Source organism: Pinus tabuliformis, chromosome 1_2 (genome assembly GCF_031772625.1).
Source record: "Pinus tabuliformis cultivar Carrire ecotype Pingquan chromosome 1_2, CPIR1, whole genome shotgun sequence".
NCBI lineage: Eukaryota > Viridiplantae > Streptophyta > Pinopsida > Pinales > Pinaceae > Pinus > Pinus tabuliformis.
This window is the reverse complement of record NC_142298.1, coordinates 894,547,650-894,564,613: the sequence shown is the minus strand read 5'-3', so window position 1 is coordinate 894,564,613 and position 16,964 is coordinate 894,547,650. Positions and strand designations below refer to the sequence as shown.

The window sequence follows — 16,964 nt, the reverse complement described above, 5'->3', positions numbered from 1 at the left end:
TGCTCCTTCAACTCTAGTTGCAACCCTCAACAACACTCTGTCTATGTTTAAACACTTGGGCCATTCAGACCACTTTCGCATACTCCAATTCGCACTCTTCAACTCGCACAACAATACTATATTCCCCCCAATTTTCTCAATTGTGCTCCTTTGTTTTGTTCCCCTACAATGCTAGGAACAATGCTCTCTTTGTTGACCATTAACTTGCCATTAATGTTGTCCAAAATTACTCTTGCATGGTTTTCCATGCTACTGTTGCATCAAATTGCCTAATCTCTTCATCCACATTAAACATTGGGAATGCGCTCCTGAGAGTTTCCATGTTGATAAATAAATTATCAGTCAACATGCACACTCCAATGAAGTTGTCCATGCTTATTCATTTGATCACAATGCTCAAAATGTACTCCAACATAGATCTTTTCTTTCTATAATCAATCTCTTGTCCCTCAGGGTCTAATCTTCATTCAATTCAATGAGGTTTGCATGAGAGATCGGAGGTAGCTTACTTCTCAGCTCATGATAGGCTCCATTTAAATCATCCTGCACAATCATGGTCCTTGCTACCTTGACGCAACGATCTTTGTCTGTGTCTCCTGCCTATGATAGTTGCCATTAAATCCATTGACCAACTCTTTTGCACATATTTACTCTTAGTTGTCGACCCATTCATCCTTCATTATCCTCTGTATGAAATATCATAGCTCCACATATAATAAATTTTATTAAAGTGAATTTACGAAATCACAAGATTTCGATTAGCCTTTAGCCCTTTTTGCTTCACCCCTTGTTATTTTTCACCATAGGAATGAGTTTTGTGACCGACGGCTTCATACACCTCTATGTTGCAATTTCGGGGCTCCCCATATCGTAACTTTATTAAGGTGGAATGTTACAAAATTATGAGATCTCGACATCCCGAGCCTTTAGCCCCTTTTTCTTCACCCCTTATTGTTTTTCACCATAGGAAAATGTGTCATGATCGACGTCATAGCACTTGGGTGTTAAATGCTTCAAGATCCTATTGGGGGCCTATCTCCTTGTGTTATCTTTCTACGCCCTTGCTTCTTTAGGCTCCATGACCAACCACCAACAATCATCAGAAGCCCCTGGTATTAGAACTCTCTCAAAATTCAATTATAGAGGAGTTACGAAATCCTGACCTTTGAGATGACGTCATGCTCTTATCATCAACCCCGCGTGGTGTCTCCATAGTGGTGACATGTGTCACCAGGATTTTCCTCGTTAGGCTACTCAATAATGTGCAATATGACTACCATGTGTCCTCTGTACAACCATGTCATGCTGACATCATATGCCATCATCAGCTCCTAAGGACCAATCAATTATTGCCATGTGTCCTATCAAAGGAGAGAGAAAGGGTCCCTCGGTCCTTGGTTTCGTAAGTGTTTTCCTTTGCAAACCCTGATCCCTGCAACCCTATATGCTTTTAAATAATTCAATAATAAGGAGTTACGAAACTCTGAAATTCCGACATACCGACCTTCTGATTGACTGATACTCTGACCTCTGAAATTACGACCTCCCAAAGCTCTGACGTTCCGAGAATTAGATCCCTAGTATCATATCAAGACTTTCTAAAAAAGAAATTATAGCGGGGTTACAAAATCTCTGACCTCCAATATTCCAACCTCCTAAAGCTTCGACATTCCAAGAATTGGCTCCCTTGTATCATATCAGAAATTTCTCAACAAGCAATTATATTAAGGTTACAAAATATCCGACCTGCGATATTCTGACCTCCTGAAGCTCTTGAGACTTTGACTCTTCAAAATTCGGGGTTTCAAAATCTGGCTTGCTTCCTTAGTTCTGAAATTCAGCCTTCTCCTAAGGACTTCAATATCCTTACCTCGGTTATCAATAAATTTGATCCTAAGATCCATTTATGGACTTCCAAATACTGTTGGAAATCTTTTTCAAATCACTTTCCAGTGGAGAAGGTATGATGTAGTATTTGAGCCCATTTTCTACCTAAAACATGGCTGCAAACTCTCTGCTTAGAATCTGCCTCAATGCTGGTCTAATTGACATCAATTCTAACATACCAAGTGCCACCAATCAACCAAACAATGTCAATTGTCAAACACAATGTTGAAACTTCTTGATGGACAAATAGGAGGCGAAAGGGGAGAAACAATTGAAGGCAACAGAGATTTAGAGAGGGATATTGAAGGAGTTGCAAAAAGGAGAGAGGAATCCATAGGCAAGGAATAAAACACTTTATATATGAAAACATTTCATCAAAATGCAACTTGCTTTATATTTAAAGGAATAGGTTACAATTAGACACCAACACAATGAGTGCATTTTGATAGAACAAAGGTGTTAGATGTTTTAGAGGTGGGAACCCCACAAAAGAGGACCAAATTTGAAAACCTTCAAAGGGGTATTCAGAGCAGTCGATTTGCTCCAAATCCCTCATGAGTCTAGATGGGTCAGGGCTCATAGGCCCTAATCCAGATTCATAGAACCCTAAACCCTAACTACAAATTCAGAGCTATCAAAGGCCCCACCATTAGGTTCTATATGCTATTAAAGACTCTAAATCACATGCTTTTGTAATTTTTCTATGTTCAATATGTAATTGATTTATGACATTTTCAAAAATATTAATAAAAAAAAAAATATTTCAATATATACCATAAATATAATATTTTAATTTCCACCTCAAATAAATTAACTTAATATAACTATAATTCCTTCAAAACATGAAGATGGTATGCAATATTTATAGAAATATTAATAACAAATATTTTAATACCATCCATAAATAAGATACTTTAATCTCTACCTTAATTAAAATATTTCAATATCAATTTCTTATTGCATCAAAATGTGATTTCTATAGCCTAGCATGACACATAATCCTAATTCCTTTGATATTAGTATGGAATTGAAATTTAGAAGAAAAAAAAAAAAAAACAAAACAAAAACAAAACTTATTTCTCAATATAAAGAACATATATATATATTGCTCAACATGGATTCAACATGTCTCGTTTAAAAAGGTATTAATAAGAAAAGAAAAATATTTCAAAGTCACTCACAATTAAAATATTTTAATGTTCACCTTAAATAAAATAAAATAAATACAACAATTGAAACTTCCTTATTACACTTCTTTTATTGTGAAACATAAATAAAATATTTAAATATTCATTTTACTTAAAATAATTTTATATCAACTTTATATAGAGATAAAGAAATTTAAAGTTTAAAAAATATTACTATGCTTATAGGTGCATTTTACTTGTTGATATGAGGGGATGTTTAATTCCTTAAATGCTTAGTATGGGGTTAACACATGGAATTTAAAAAATAACTAATAATGAAAAATATATTTCAATGCCAGACATAAAATAAATGGAGTAGACACTTGGGGGAGCACGCACACACACACATCTTCCACATTTTTTGTCTAGATTAAAAAGACTTGAAAAAAATGTTTGGAAACTTGAAGGAATTAATCACTCTAAGTGTATCAACATCTAAAATAATCAATATTTACCATAAATAAGTAAATAATACAATTAAAAATTATTTAAATACCTATTTAATGAAGATATCATTTTTTTTGTATCTAGAGGAATCGATAACTCGACCAGTCTCGTACTCACGTGACATGTGGTTGATTCCAACTGTTACCACTATAAAATATAAACATGTACATATGCCCCTTTTGCACACAAAGATAAATCAAGGAGATTTGAACACCATACCTCCTCACACATAATACTTCATTTACACAACCATTATTGGGTTGTGTTATATTCTTTCCACGACTAGCCCACGTAGTTAACCGAGGGGTTAGAGGGGGGCAGAGCACCTCCTTCGTTGCGCTGATTGTGTAGCAAGGGGGGGTCATAGGGGGTTTGAGGTGTACCCATAACCCTAATTTATGGGGTCCGGGGCAGTACCCCAGAAAATTTTGGTTTTGGACCCTATGTTAGGTTGGGCGGACCCACCTATGGTTTTGTGCATGATTTTCGCACATGTTTTTTGGATGTGATGGTTTTCGGTCCATGGTATTGGATGCGATGGTTTTTAGTCCATGGTATTGGATTCTTTGGCATGTATAAATATGTATTATAACATTGAAAGGAACATAATGGAAAATCAAGCTGGTAGTCTCAGTTTTGGGATCCAGGGGAAAATCTTTGTGTATATGCGTTTTATGTGTTATGCTCTCACATTGTTTATTTTTTGTGTTTTAGAATTCATATGCAGGTAATTTTTGTATGGGGTTAAAACCTACATTTGGTATCAGAGCAGATTTGGCTTCAAGGGGACGCCTTTGTTGCTGAGGGGTTTCGCTCGGGCCTGTGGTAGACCCTGTTTAGTGGGAGATCTACGAGATCGATTCTAGTTGTGAAAGAAGATGGCGAGCAGTGGAAAGATAGAGATCGAGAAATTTAATGGTCAAATTTTTGAGTTGTGGAAACTCAAGATGGAGGATTTGTTGGTGGATAAAGATCAGTGGATCACGGTAGATCCAGGTACTAAACCAATGGGAATGTCCAATGAAGAATGGAAGAAGTTGGATCAGAAGGCAAAGAGCACAGTACGATTGTGTGTCTCAGATTCAGTATTGTTGAATGTATCAGGGGAAGCTACGGCGAAGGCTTTGTGGGACAAGTTAGGGACTTTGTACCAATCTAAGTCTCTGGTGAATAAACTGTTCCTACGGAAAAAGTTGTATAACCTGAGGATGAAAGATGGAGACTCGGTGACAGAGCATCTGAATGCATTTAATACTGTGGTAAGTCAGTTAGCATCTGTTGATATTAAAATTTCAGATGAAGATAAGTGCACAGTTTTTTGTGTTCTCTACCAGATTCATGGGATAATCTGGTTATTGCAATAGGTAGCAATGTAACTTCCTTGCAGTTTGATGAAATAGTCTCAGCCTTGCTGATGGAGGAGATGAGAAGGAAAAATATGGAGAGCCAGAATGGTGATGCCTTTTCTGCACGAGGATAGTCTCAGAATAGAAACAAAAATAAGTCATCGAGTGGGAGATCTAAATCTAGAGGGAGATCTAAATCTCCAAGAAAACCTGTAAAGGTGGTGTGCTAGAAATGCGGAAAGGAAGGCCACTTTAAAAGGGACTATAAATCTAAAGCTCCTGACAAAGGAAAGGGATCTGATGAGGCTCCTTTTGTAGAGGAGAAAACCACCTCAGATGAAGGTAGTGATGTGTACTTGGCTTCTTCAAGTACACATGTAGATCATGAGGCATGGTTGATTGACTCAAGTGCATCCTTTCACTTCACTCCCCATAGAGATTGGTTCTGCAAGTATGAGAAATATGATGGTGGCGATGTTTTCTTGGGGGATGATAGGAAGGCTAGAATCATTGGTCGCAGAAAAGTAAAGTTGAAGTTGCAAGGTGGAAGGGTTAGAACGCTTCCGGGTGTTCTATATATTCCTGCATTAACCAGAAATCTGATTTCTATAAGCAAGCTGGATGATGCAGGTGTAAAAACAGTGTTCAAGAAGGATACTTGCAAAATGGTTTAGGGAGCACTGGTATTGATGCGGGGAGTTCGGATTGGAACTCTGTACAAGTTGCAAGGTAGCACTGTTATTGATGGGTGCAATAGTTCTATGGTTCTTGAAAGTGGAGCAAAAAATCTAGTGGTCTCTAGAGAGAAAACCATGCTAAGGCATCAAAGGCTTGGACATATTGGAGAGAAGGGCCTTCGAATACTTCATGGTAAAGGTATGGTAGAAGGTATGAGTAATAGCTCTCTAGATTTTGATTTCTGTGAAAATTGTGTATATGGGAAGCAGAATCGGGTGAGTTTCCCCTTTGGTGGTAAGAGGGCGAAACAAATATTAGAGCTTGTGCACAGTGATGTGTTTGGACCTGTGAAGGTTCCATCACTGGGTAAGTCTGTGTACTATGTATCATTTATTGATGACTTCTCAAGGAATACATGGATATATTTCCTTAAGAAGAAATCTGAAGTCTTTGACAAGTTTAAAGAATTTAAGGCTCTGGTGGAAAACCAGACAGAGAAGAAGATAAAGGTGTTGGGGATAGATAATGGTGGAGAGTTTTGCAGCAAGGAATTTGAAGAATTCTGTAAGAAGTTTGGTATATCATGGCATAAGACTACTCCATATACACCTCAACAAAATGGAGTTGCAGAAATAATGAACAAGACATTGATGGAAAGGGCAAGAAGCATGATCAGTGTGCTGAGTTAGGACAAGAATTCTGGGCAGAGGCGGTGGATACTGCATGTTACCTGGTCAACAGGTAACCTTCATCAGCATTAGAGGATAAGACTCCACAAAAGGTATGGACTGGTAAGAAACCCTCTCTTTCACATCTAAGGGTATTTGGATGTGATGCATATGTACATGTTCCAAAGGAGAAACGAACCAAGTTGGATAGTAAATCTTAAAAGTGCATCTTTATTGGGTATAAGTATGGTTTATAGGGTTATAAGCTTTGGAACCCAGTAACAAGGAAGGTTGTGTACAATCGAGATGTGGTGTTCAGAGAGGTGAAAGATGTTATTAAACATGAAGTCCAACCAAAGGAACATGAGAAGATAGAGTTTGAGCTAAAGGAGGAAGAATCAGACTCTACAGTAGAGGAGAAATCAGAAGAGGAAGAGCCACAAACTCCGGCTGTGAGAAGATCGGTTCGAGAAAGAAGGCAGTTAGAAAGGTATAGTCCATCTGCTTTCTATTCAAATTTTGCTTTGTCTGTAACTGATGATGATCCCAGAACTGTGAAGGAAGCAGTGGATTCAGAGGATGGAAAACTCTGGAAAGAGGCCATGGTTGATGAAATGGCATCTTTGCACAAAAACGAGGCTTGGGATCTGGTGGAGTTGTCGGCTAGAAGGAAACCCATTGGCAGCAAATGGGTGTTCAAGAAGAAGACAAATGCAAAAGGAAAGGTAGAGAAATACAAAGCTTGGTTGGTAGCAAAAGGTTATTCCCAGGTGCCGGGAATTAATTTTGGTGATATTTTTTCTCCTGTTGCCAAGGTAACTTCTATTAGATTACTTTTATCTGTTGTTGCTGCTTTTGATTTTGAGGTAGAACAGATGGATGTGAAGACAACATTTCTTCACGGGGATCTAGAAGAGGAGATCTACATGAAGCAACCTGAAGGCTTTGTGGTGAAGGGTAAGAAAGAACTAGTATGCAAGTTAAAGAAGTCTCTGTATGGGTTAAAACAGTCACCAAGGATGTGGTATCAGAAATTTGATACATTTATACGGGGACTTGGCTTCACCAAAAGCAAAGAAGATCACTGTGTGTCTTTTAAATTAATTGGTGACCGTGTTATTTATCTGGTCTTGTATGTGGATGATATGTTGCTGGTTGGAAATGACAAAGAAATTATCCAGGATTTGAAGACCCAATTGTCCTCCAAATTCGACATGAAAGATCTTGGTGCTGCAAACTATATTTTGGGCATGGAAATTAAAAGAGATCGTACAAAGAGGAAGCTCTGGTTAAACCAGAGGAAGTATGTCGAGACAATACTGCAGAGGTTTAATATGCAGGATAGTAAACCGGTGAAGGTTCCTATTCCTATAGGTGTGAGATTATCTGTTGAACAGTGTCCCAAGACACAAGAAGAGGAAGAGGACATGTCCCGTGTTCCATATGCAAGTGCAGTCAGTAGCCTGATGTATGCAATGGTCTGTACTAGACTAGACATTGCACATGCAGTGGGAGTATTGAGCAGGTTTATGTCAAAACCAGGGAAGGAGCACTGGACAGCAGTGAAGCGGGTTTTTAGGTATTTGCATGGCACTAGTGATTATGATTTGTGCTACCAAGGAAGACCAGGATTGGACAGAGTGTTGGATATTCATGGATTTGTTGATGCAGACTGGGCTGGAGATCTGGATCAGAGAAGATCTACAAGTGGGTATGTGTTTAACCTATTTGGAGGTGCAGTCAGTTGGATGAGTAAGAAACAATTTGTAGTGGCATTATCAACTACAAAGGCAGAATACATGGCAGCCACTGATGCAAACAGAGAAGCAGTTTGGTTGCAGAGATTGTGTTCAAGTATGGGGTTAGTACAGGAAGCTATAAGGATAGACTGTGACAGCCAAAGTGCAATTTTCTTGCCAAAGAACCCTGCATATCATTCAAAGACAAAGCACATTGATGTTCAGTATCACTTTGTGAGGGATATGATAGAAGACAAAAAGGTGTTGCTGGTAAAGGTGGACACTTTGAAGAATACTACAAGTACATTGACAAGATCTGTGAGCTCTGAGAAGTTCTCTTGGTGTAAAAAAACAATGGGCGTTTCAGGGCTAGAAAAATTACTAAGCTCTCTTATGGCCCCCTGTGGAAAGAAAACAACAACTGGGAGAATGTTGGGTTGTGTTATATTCTTACCACGACTAGCCCACATAGTTAACCAGGGGGTTAGAGGGGGGTGGAGCACCCCGTTCATTGCGCCGATTGTGTAGCGAGGGGGGCTCATAGGGGGTTTGAGGTGTACATGTAACCCCACTTTATGGGGTCCGGTGCAGCGCCCTGGGAAATTTTGTTTTTGGACCCTATGTTAGGTTGGGCGGACCCACCTATAGTTTTGTGCATGATTTTCGCACATGTTTTTTGGATGCGATGGTTTTCGGTCCATGGTATTGGATGCTTCGGCATGTATAAATATGTATTATAACATTGAAAGGAACATAATGGAAAATCAAGCTGGTAGTCCCGGTTTTGGGATCCAAGGGAAAATCTCTGTGTATATGTGTTTTATGTGTTATGCTCTCACATTGTTTCTTTTCTATGTTTTAGAATTCGTATGCAGGTAATTTCTGTACGGGGTTTAAATACCTATTTAATGAAGATATCATTTTTTTTGTATCTAGAGGAATCGACAACTCGACCAGTCTCGTACTCACGTGACATGTGGTTGATTCCAATTGTTACCACTATAAACTATAACCATGTACATATGCCCCTTTTGCACACAAAGATAAATCAAGGAGATTTGAACACCATACCTCCTCACACATAGTACTTCATTTACACAACCATCACGAGTTGAGTTGCCCTATATATATATATATATATAAACAAGGAGATCTCATAAACCAATTTTCTTTGTAACCATGACCTTAAATTAAATCATTATAATTATAATTATATATATAATAATATTAAATAAATTGTAAATAAAATTATAGTAATGGATGCATATATATATATATATATATATATATATATATATATATATATATATATATGGTTCATGAACCCCAGAGATTAGTGACAACTACATTCATAGATTATTTGTACTGGGCAGAAACACCTTATGGGATCAGTTCCTGCTCGCTTAACCACAGAGCCTGACCCTACGAGTGTCGAGAGAATTTAACCCGTCACCTCTTAATAACGAATGTACTTTAACAATGGGGACTCGACCAATTGAGCTAACCCTCGAGGCTGATATCATGAAAATATATTACCAAAATAAATTATATACTAAAGTATATTTTTTTGTAAATCAAAAGTTTTTCATTAAATCAAAAGTTACATTATTGTCTACAACTTTTTAAAATCTGCCAGCCTCACTCTTACTAGATTTTTTGGCTCGTAGATGATTAACCAACAATTTTACAGTAGACAAAAACGACTGTGATATCCAAAACAAAACGTGTCCAAGAAGCCAAATAACCATCAAAATCAGAACACAACTAGTATCCATCTAGGAGACATAAGAAGTTATTGGAGGAGGGTTTTCCAGTCTGGAACCAAGGGGTATTGGAAACTTGAATTTACACTATATGTGCTTCTCCATGTGGGTCGGATGGGTGTCCAAATGGGAAAGGTTATCTTGCATTATCTAGTAATTTATTTGCGAGTCATTGAGAAATTAAATGATTTCATTTCTATCATCATGTTTTTCCTTGAGAACTTTCTTCAATAAGCCCTTCAAGTGCTAGTGTAAGGTCATCGAGTGAATGCATTAAGTTCAACTCCCCCTGGTATGTCTCAGATCCAAGAGCCAATGTGAAACATCACAAGTGAGTTCAAAATTTGAGAAAGATTGTCTTTATCTATGGATAGTTCATTCCAGTCGATGAATATCAACTTAGGTGCAAGGAGGGGTTTTAGGCTAGCAGGCAATAATCACCTCCTGGGCCTGACTCTTAGCATGGGACCAACTAGACTAGTCGTGCGCTCCCATACCGTGACGATAATTATGACCCCATTGTCTCAACATTATGGCCTAAGCAACAATCCAAACAATGCGATTCTTAGAAGGGAATTGTCTCCATGACTCCAACCACATGTCATTCACTAAGGCTATAAAAAAGGGTCGATCCCCTTTAGGAATGGTCCTCCCTTCCTTTCCACTTAGCCCAATAATAGATTCCACCTCTTGTACACTTGAAGGGGGGATACAAAGCCATGACCAACCAACATAACAAAGCCCACACCACCAAAAGGTTGAGAATAGGAGGAAAACACAGGCGATGCACCAACAAATAAATTGGGCTAAGCCCCAAAGGAACCGAATGTCAATGAACACGTCAACTAGGAATACCATACTCTTACTACAAGAGCAAAGAATAGAACCTAAAAATGCCTCACAATTGACTGATGCATAATTACTAAGCTGGAGTGACCAAACATGGATAATTACCTTGGAATGACACCTAGGGATATGAGTGATGAGTTGAAAAACCACTTCAGTAAGGGTTAGCTACAAAAAATCACAGTCTAACACTGGTGATAAGAAATCATGGAGAAACTTCCTTAGACCAGAAGCCGTACGAATGCTAACTGCCTTCTCAAAGCAAAGTTGGGGCCGAGGCTTTCAAAATAGGAAGAATGTGACTAGTTGGAAGCTTAATTGCTCAGGGGCTTCTAAATTTCCTCTCCTAGCCAGAAAATGCATCTAGAGATTGCCACTCCCTCACATAGTTTCTTTTTATAAGATTGAAGAACAGAATTGCAAGGTTGCCTGTGGAGAGCTCCTATAACCTTCTCAAAACCCACACACTTCACCATTTCATGTAGCTTGGAGGAATGATCTGGGGATGACTTAATTTCCGAGAAATTTTAAGGATAATAACTCAACACATATGGTGCATGGGGGGGCTAGGGAGGCGTGCCACAATGTCCCCCTCCTTAATAATCATGAGAGTAGGTTGGGTGGCAGGCACCACCTCCCCTCTCGAGTTCCTCTTCACATCGATTATCTACCCCCATCAAGGTAAATTATATACTAAAATATATTATCCAACTTAATTTTATTTTTTTAAACAAATGCATGTGAATACAACCAATATAGTTTCATCTTAATTCCTAACCTATCATATTTAGAGAAAGACCAAATTCCTTAATGTGCAAAATTTGTCATCATCTTTTTTCTATTTAAAAAATGTTTTCACCTAAGTAAAATTGATATCTATTGATGTATCATAAATCTAAAGTTAAATTGAGATTATATTGTTTCAATAAAATTAACTTTTTTTATTATTATTAATTTATAATAAGTTTAAATATAAAATAAATTTATATTAATTTATAAACAATATGCCCGACCTAGTTGTCAATTCCTATGATATATGTGTGTGTGTGCCATAGGAATTGGCAACTAGGTCAGACACATTGTTTATACATATATATGGTATAGGAGCCCAAAATTATTGTTAAGGATAGTAGGGTGGTGCTAGGCAAGGAAGTTGTAGCTTCCTTCAGGAGGTTGTCACTTCCTTCTAGTGGATGCTGGTAAACCAAGTGTTGTAGCTCATTTTAGTAGTGGTTGGTAAATAAGCAAGGGTTGTAGCTCATTTTAGTTGTAGCTGGTAAAATCAAAGGTTGTAGCTTCCATCTTGATATAAATAATTTATATATAGAGAGATATATATTGTGTTCATTGATGTGAAGTTATTGTTTGTGACTTTTACATTATTCAAATTTATGAAATATTGATTCACCCCACCTCTCAATATATCTAACAATAAGTGCTCCTTGCTCATTCAGAACCTAGATTAGTTCATCTAGGGAATTGTTCAACCTTATTTAGGTTTCTCCAATTCTACTAAAAATTGATACCACCTTTGGGCCATATTTTCTTCTAGACCAATATTGTCTATGTTTCTCTAGCCTTAAGACCGTAGGGATGTGTCGTCTAGGTTGTTAATTTAAATAGATGCACATCTACCAATTTATTGTAGATGTTGTATGATTTCATCAAGGAGGGAAATGTTTCTACCACACCCAATTACTGCATCTAGCTCCATTGTTTCTTCAGATCTATCTTCCACTCTCCATGCCAGATAAGAGCCTATGACTGGGAAGGTTGGTGACATTACTTTCCATTGGTTAGACATATTCACTATTATATTCATTTCCTTTCTAATCTAGTCCAAGAGAGCTCATGAACCAATGTATTTATGTATAATATTATTTTTCATCATGTTTCCTTTGTGATGAAATTCCATAATGATTTTGTTGGTAGAGCTTTGCCAAATTAATATATGTTTTTCAATCTTTAGCCCCATAAACACTTTTTTATTTTGTTAAGAATACCTTTTAGTATATGATGTAGAGTGTGACAAAAAAACTAGAATAGATTTTAGCATTGACTTTATTAAAATCAATCTACTTCCTCTAGGGAGTCACTAGTACACAAAAAAGAGATGATTTTTTCAATTTTAGATAGTAGTCCGTATCAACATGCCTTTCCATAACAATTAGGACTAAGAATCAATCCTATATATTTATCCGCTTCTAACACATCTAGGTGTTGAATAGGAAAACATCCTCTAATACTCAAACCTTGAATACCTTCCAAACCAACAACATAAAATACAAACTTATTCTCATTTATTCCCATACTTGTAGCCTTATTGTAAGCCTATAATATGTTCTTGAAACATTGACCCTACCTTTCTAATATAATTAGAATAATAGAACATCATCTATGAACAATAACTGTGTGAATGCCATTTCTAAGCACCCTTGAAGACTTAAAGAATTTGAATTTAATCCATTAACTACTCCTATAAATGAGGTGGTCGTCACACATCTCATAGTCCACTTGAATAGAGGAAGTGGCAACCCTATGTGAATTAAGTCTAGGTGAAATTAAAACCACGAGACCCTATTATACACCTTAGAAAGATCCAACATGATCACCACTGCTAGCATGTGTGCGGTTTTGACAGTGTGTACAATTCCTTTTATGCTAATTCAGTATAACATCATGTATCTGGCATCCTTTCAGGAATCTAATTTGGTTTTTGTGCTAATCATATAACATCATGTATCTCACATCCTTTTAAGAACCCGAATTAGTTCTGAATTGCTTAGCTAAGATTACTTTTGAGAGGACAACCTTCAACATGACTCCAATCACCTTGGAGATAATTTTGTAAATGCAACTCCATAGGGAAATAGACATAAAGATATTAAAATTCTTTGAAGGAAAATCCACTTTATTGGAGAGAGTAATAAAATTGAAATTAATAGATATAGGCACTCTCTTAGAAATTCTCTTTCTACAACAACTATAGTAGGTCAAATAAAATCAATATTGAATTCCACAATCCAACTATTCAAGCCTAGCCTCTTATCTTTCTTAAAGGAGCTAGGAACATAAAGAAAATCCTCCCTTGTCATTTCCCTATACATCCTCTCATTCTCATCTTCTCCAACCAATATAGGGAAATACAATTTCTTCTATGTTTTCTCTATTTAGTTCTCTAAACACTTCCTCAAAATGCTAACTTCTAATTCAATTGAGCTAGATCCTAAAAGTTACTAACCTTTCTCCCTACCTAATTGGTTAGTTCTCAAAATTTCATACCACTTCCTTAAAATGCTACACTTCTAATTTAATTCAACCAGATCCTAAAAATTACTAAACTTCCTCCCTCCCTGATTAATTAGCTCTCAAAATTTCAAATATCTCTTGCTCTTAAACCTCCATTCTCTTTCCCTATTCATAAATACCTCCTTTTTAATTTTATTTTTTTAACTCTATATTCTTCCGATGATCTTATCTTCATAGTTGAAATAACAAGTAAATTTAATATTAAAAAGATATTCTAAATTCCACCTTTTCCTTATTTTTTCAAACTTTCACAAATTAACCCATTTTCTTAAACTTTTTTCAAAGCTTTCGTACATTAACTTATTTGTTTTATTTTCCATTTACAAACCACTGTCCTATAATAGATAATACTTCACAGAGTTTAACTTTTTTTTTTTCTTTCTTAAAATTCCGGGTACAAATTATAAATTATTATAACAATTACTTGTAAATATTAAAATAATGGATATAAATAAATATTATTATAAAAACTAATATATATATATATATATAACCATTTTAAATAATATATGATTTGAGTTGCTGTTAGCACTCATATTTGAACTTGTACATAAAAATGATGCATGCTTTTTTTCTCCAACTTTAGATCTGAGATATAGATTTTATAAACATGTAACCATATTGTTTCATAAAATCATAACAACCAGAGTTGATTCTTAAAACACACTTGATTTCAAACCCTCCCTACACCGCATAATCCACGGCAATCCCTACACGTACTTTTCAACTGATCTATAAAATGAATTTGATATCATAGCACTGATTCAGGTTGGACGTTTCTGCCAAGAACATGTTTATTACAAATTTCCATTGGACAATAATGGAAGTGATCTCTGTTAGAAAGCCTGAATTTGCTTTGGGATAATTTTAGTCACTGGCTATCCGATATAATAAATGAAATCTTTTTATTTGTTTTGTAATCGGAAAGCCGTCCTAAATCTGTGTAAGAGTAAAACGGAAATGAGAGAGATCGATTAAGATGCAAATTGAACCCATTGGCCGACGCTGGGAATGCCCCCGTTGACAACAAACACCATGTAGTATCCGGGCGGCGCCGCCACTCCGCTGGGAGGAGCTGTCACGGGCATTGTGTAGACGTTGGTGGAATTGGGAAGGAGGGTTGGCGTGGAAGCTGCGAGGGTGAGCAACCGCTGGTTCATGGAATTACTGTGGGTGGTGAATGACGGAGCATAGATGTTCACTTTGACAACGCTGGCGGGGGTCAGGTTAGCACGCACGGAGAAAAGTACAGTGAAGGAGGTGCCATAGGTGATGGAAGTGGAGGAAACGGAAGTTATCTGAGGGCGGAAGATGGCGTAAACAGACTCCAGATAGTAAGGGCTGTAGCTTTCCAGGCGGAGCTCTGTTGGGAAGGGCGTTCCGGTGAAAACGTAGCCGAAGTGGGCATTGGAGCCGCCGACGAGAACTCTTCCGTCGGCCAATACACTTGCGGTGGAGTGGTACATTCTGGGGATAGTTGTGTTTGCGAGCTTGAAGAAACGGGTGCCAAGAGCGGCGTTGGGTCGGTAGAGTAAAGGGGTGAAGACGGGAGTGGTGGCCATGTCCCACCCGGCTACGCCTTTCTGGGCGCCGTTGATGATAATGACTTCTCCGTTGGGGAGGAGCAGCATGTCGCCCATGGTCCTTGGGCTAGGCATGGTCTCCATAGTCCACACAGGAGTGGGGTCGGTTATCACCATTCTGCCACAGTCGTTAAGGGCGTCGGTGAAGTTGCCCGCTTGTGCTGAAGCGTAACCGTTGTCGGGGCATCCCCCGCAGATGAGGACTTCGACCTTCTGAAACCCGTCGGAGGCGGAGAGGGGAAGCATGACGGACGACCCCGTGGAAGGGTAGTTTCTAGGGCCGGCCCCCGGCATCGTAGGATAAGTTTTCACCACAACATTGTTCTTGTAGTCCAGAAGAATGGAGTCCCTGTTGGCGAAGATGAACAGGTTCCCGTCCGAGGACAGGTGCAGAAATGGATACAGATTGTTCTCCACCTGCGCGCTGGTTCGTGTCTGATTCAGGAAAGGCAGGCTGAAGGTTCGTTGCCCGGGGGTCCTCGGCACGAATTCGTAAGTGAAATCCCTAGTCCCACCCACGACGATGATGCGATTGTCGGGAAGAATCTGGTTGGAGGCGTACCATCGACTGTTGATGAGATTGGGAGCCTGCGATTCGTCCCAGTCGCAAGCGCCATTCGAGCAGGGGACGAAGTAGCGGATTCTTTTAGCCCCGTCCCGCCAACCGCCGGTATGGACTAACGTCCCGTTGGCGGCGAAGGCACCAGATGAACACCAGGTATCGGTGAAGATTTCGAGCGGCCTCACGGTGTTGGTGCGCACGTTGTATTCGATGGAATGAGCCCAACAGTCGTGCGTGAGTGCCTGATCCTGCGGATTGTCGCGGCATCGACCATTGTCGAGCATCAGCTGCGAAGGACCGAAGTTGGTCCTGTCGAACATGACGACGGTGTTAAGATGAGTAACAGTCATGTGCATGGCAGAAACTCCACCGTTCTGTACAAGAAGCTTCCATCTCCCGAGCTTCACTGACTGCGCTGTTGCAGTACATGCCCATAATGCACTCAGGATAACGATAACATAAAAACCCATCTCAAATCCCCGCCGCACTTCCATTGGCCTTCAAAAATGGAACAATTCTCTTATACCGTTATCCAGACCCACATTTGGGGATTAAATTCCTCCTCTCCTTTTACAGCATCTTCAACTGATGAGCCTCGGGGAGATCCAGATGATCTCATGCAATAATACTTTCTTCAAACTATTTTATGTTTTTAACTTTATGTAAAATATCGAACTGGGAAACTAAAGTTTCTTTGCGCCGTTATTCTCGCCCGATATTATAAATTACAGACTTTATCTCCCTCCATTTTGCTCGGCACATGAGTAAAAGACTGAAACCTCATTGGCGTCCATTGAAGCAACCTCGTGAGGGATTATTTTTCATATATTATGGAAAAAGGTCCGAGCTATTTCGTCACAACCTGGACTTTGTTGCGTGGAATAGAAGTAGGCCGCGTCGATGTAGAGTTTCGTCAAATAGAGAAAAGCAATTTCTTATCCATTCAGCA

The 16,964-nt window shown here is 38.5% G+C and overlaps 1 pseudogene; it reads right to left on the bottom strand.

The window, feature by feature from the left end:
- Nucleotides 1-14,844: 14,844 nt before the first annotated feature.
- LOC149208833 (aldehyde oxidase GLOX pseudogene) lies at nucleotides 14,845-16,467 on the bottom strand (annotated as a pseudogene).
- Between the last annotated feature and the right edge of the window lie 497 nt (nucleotides 16,468-16,964).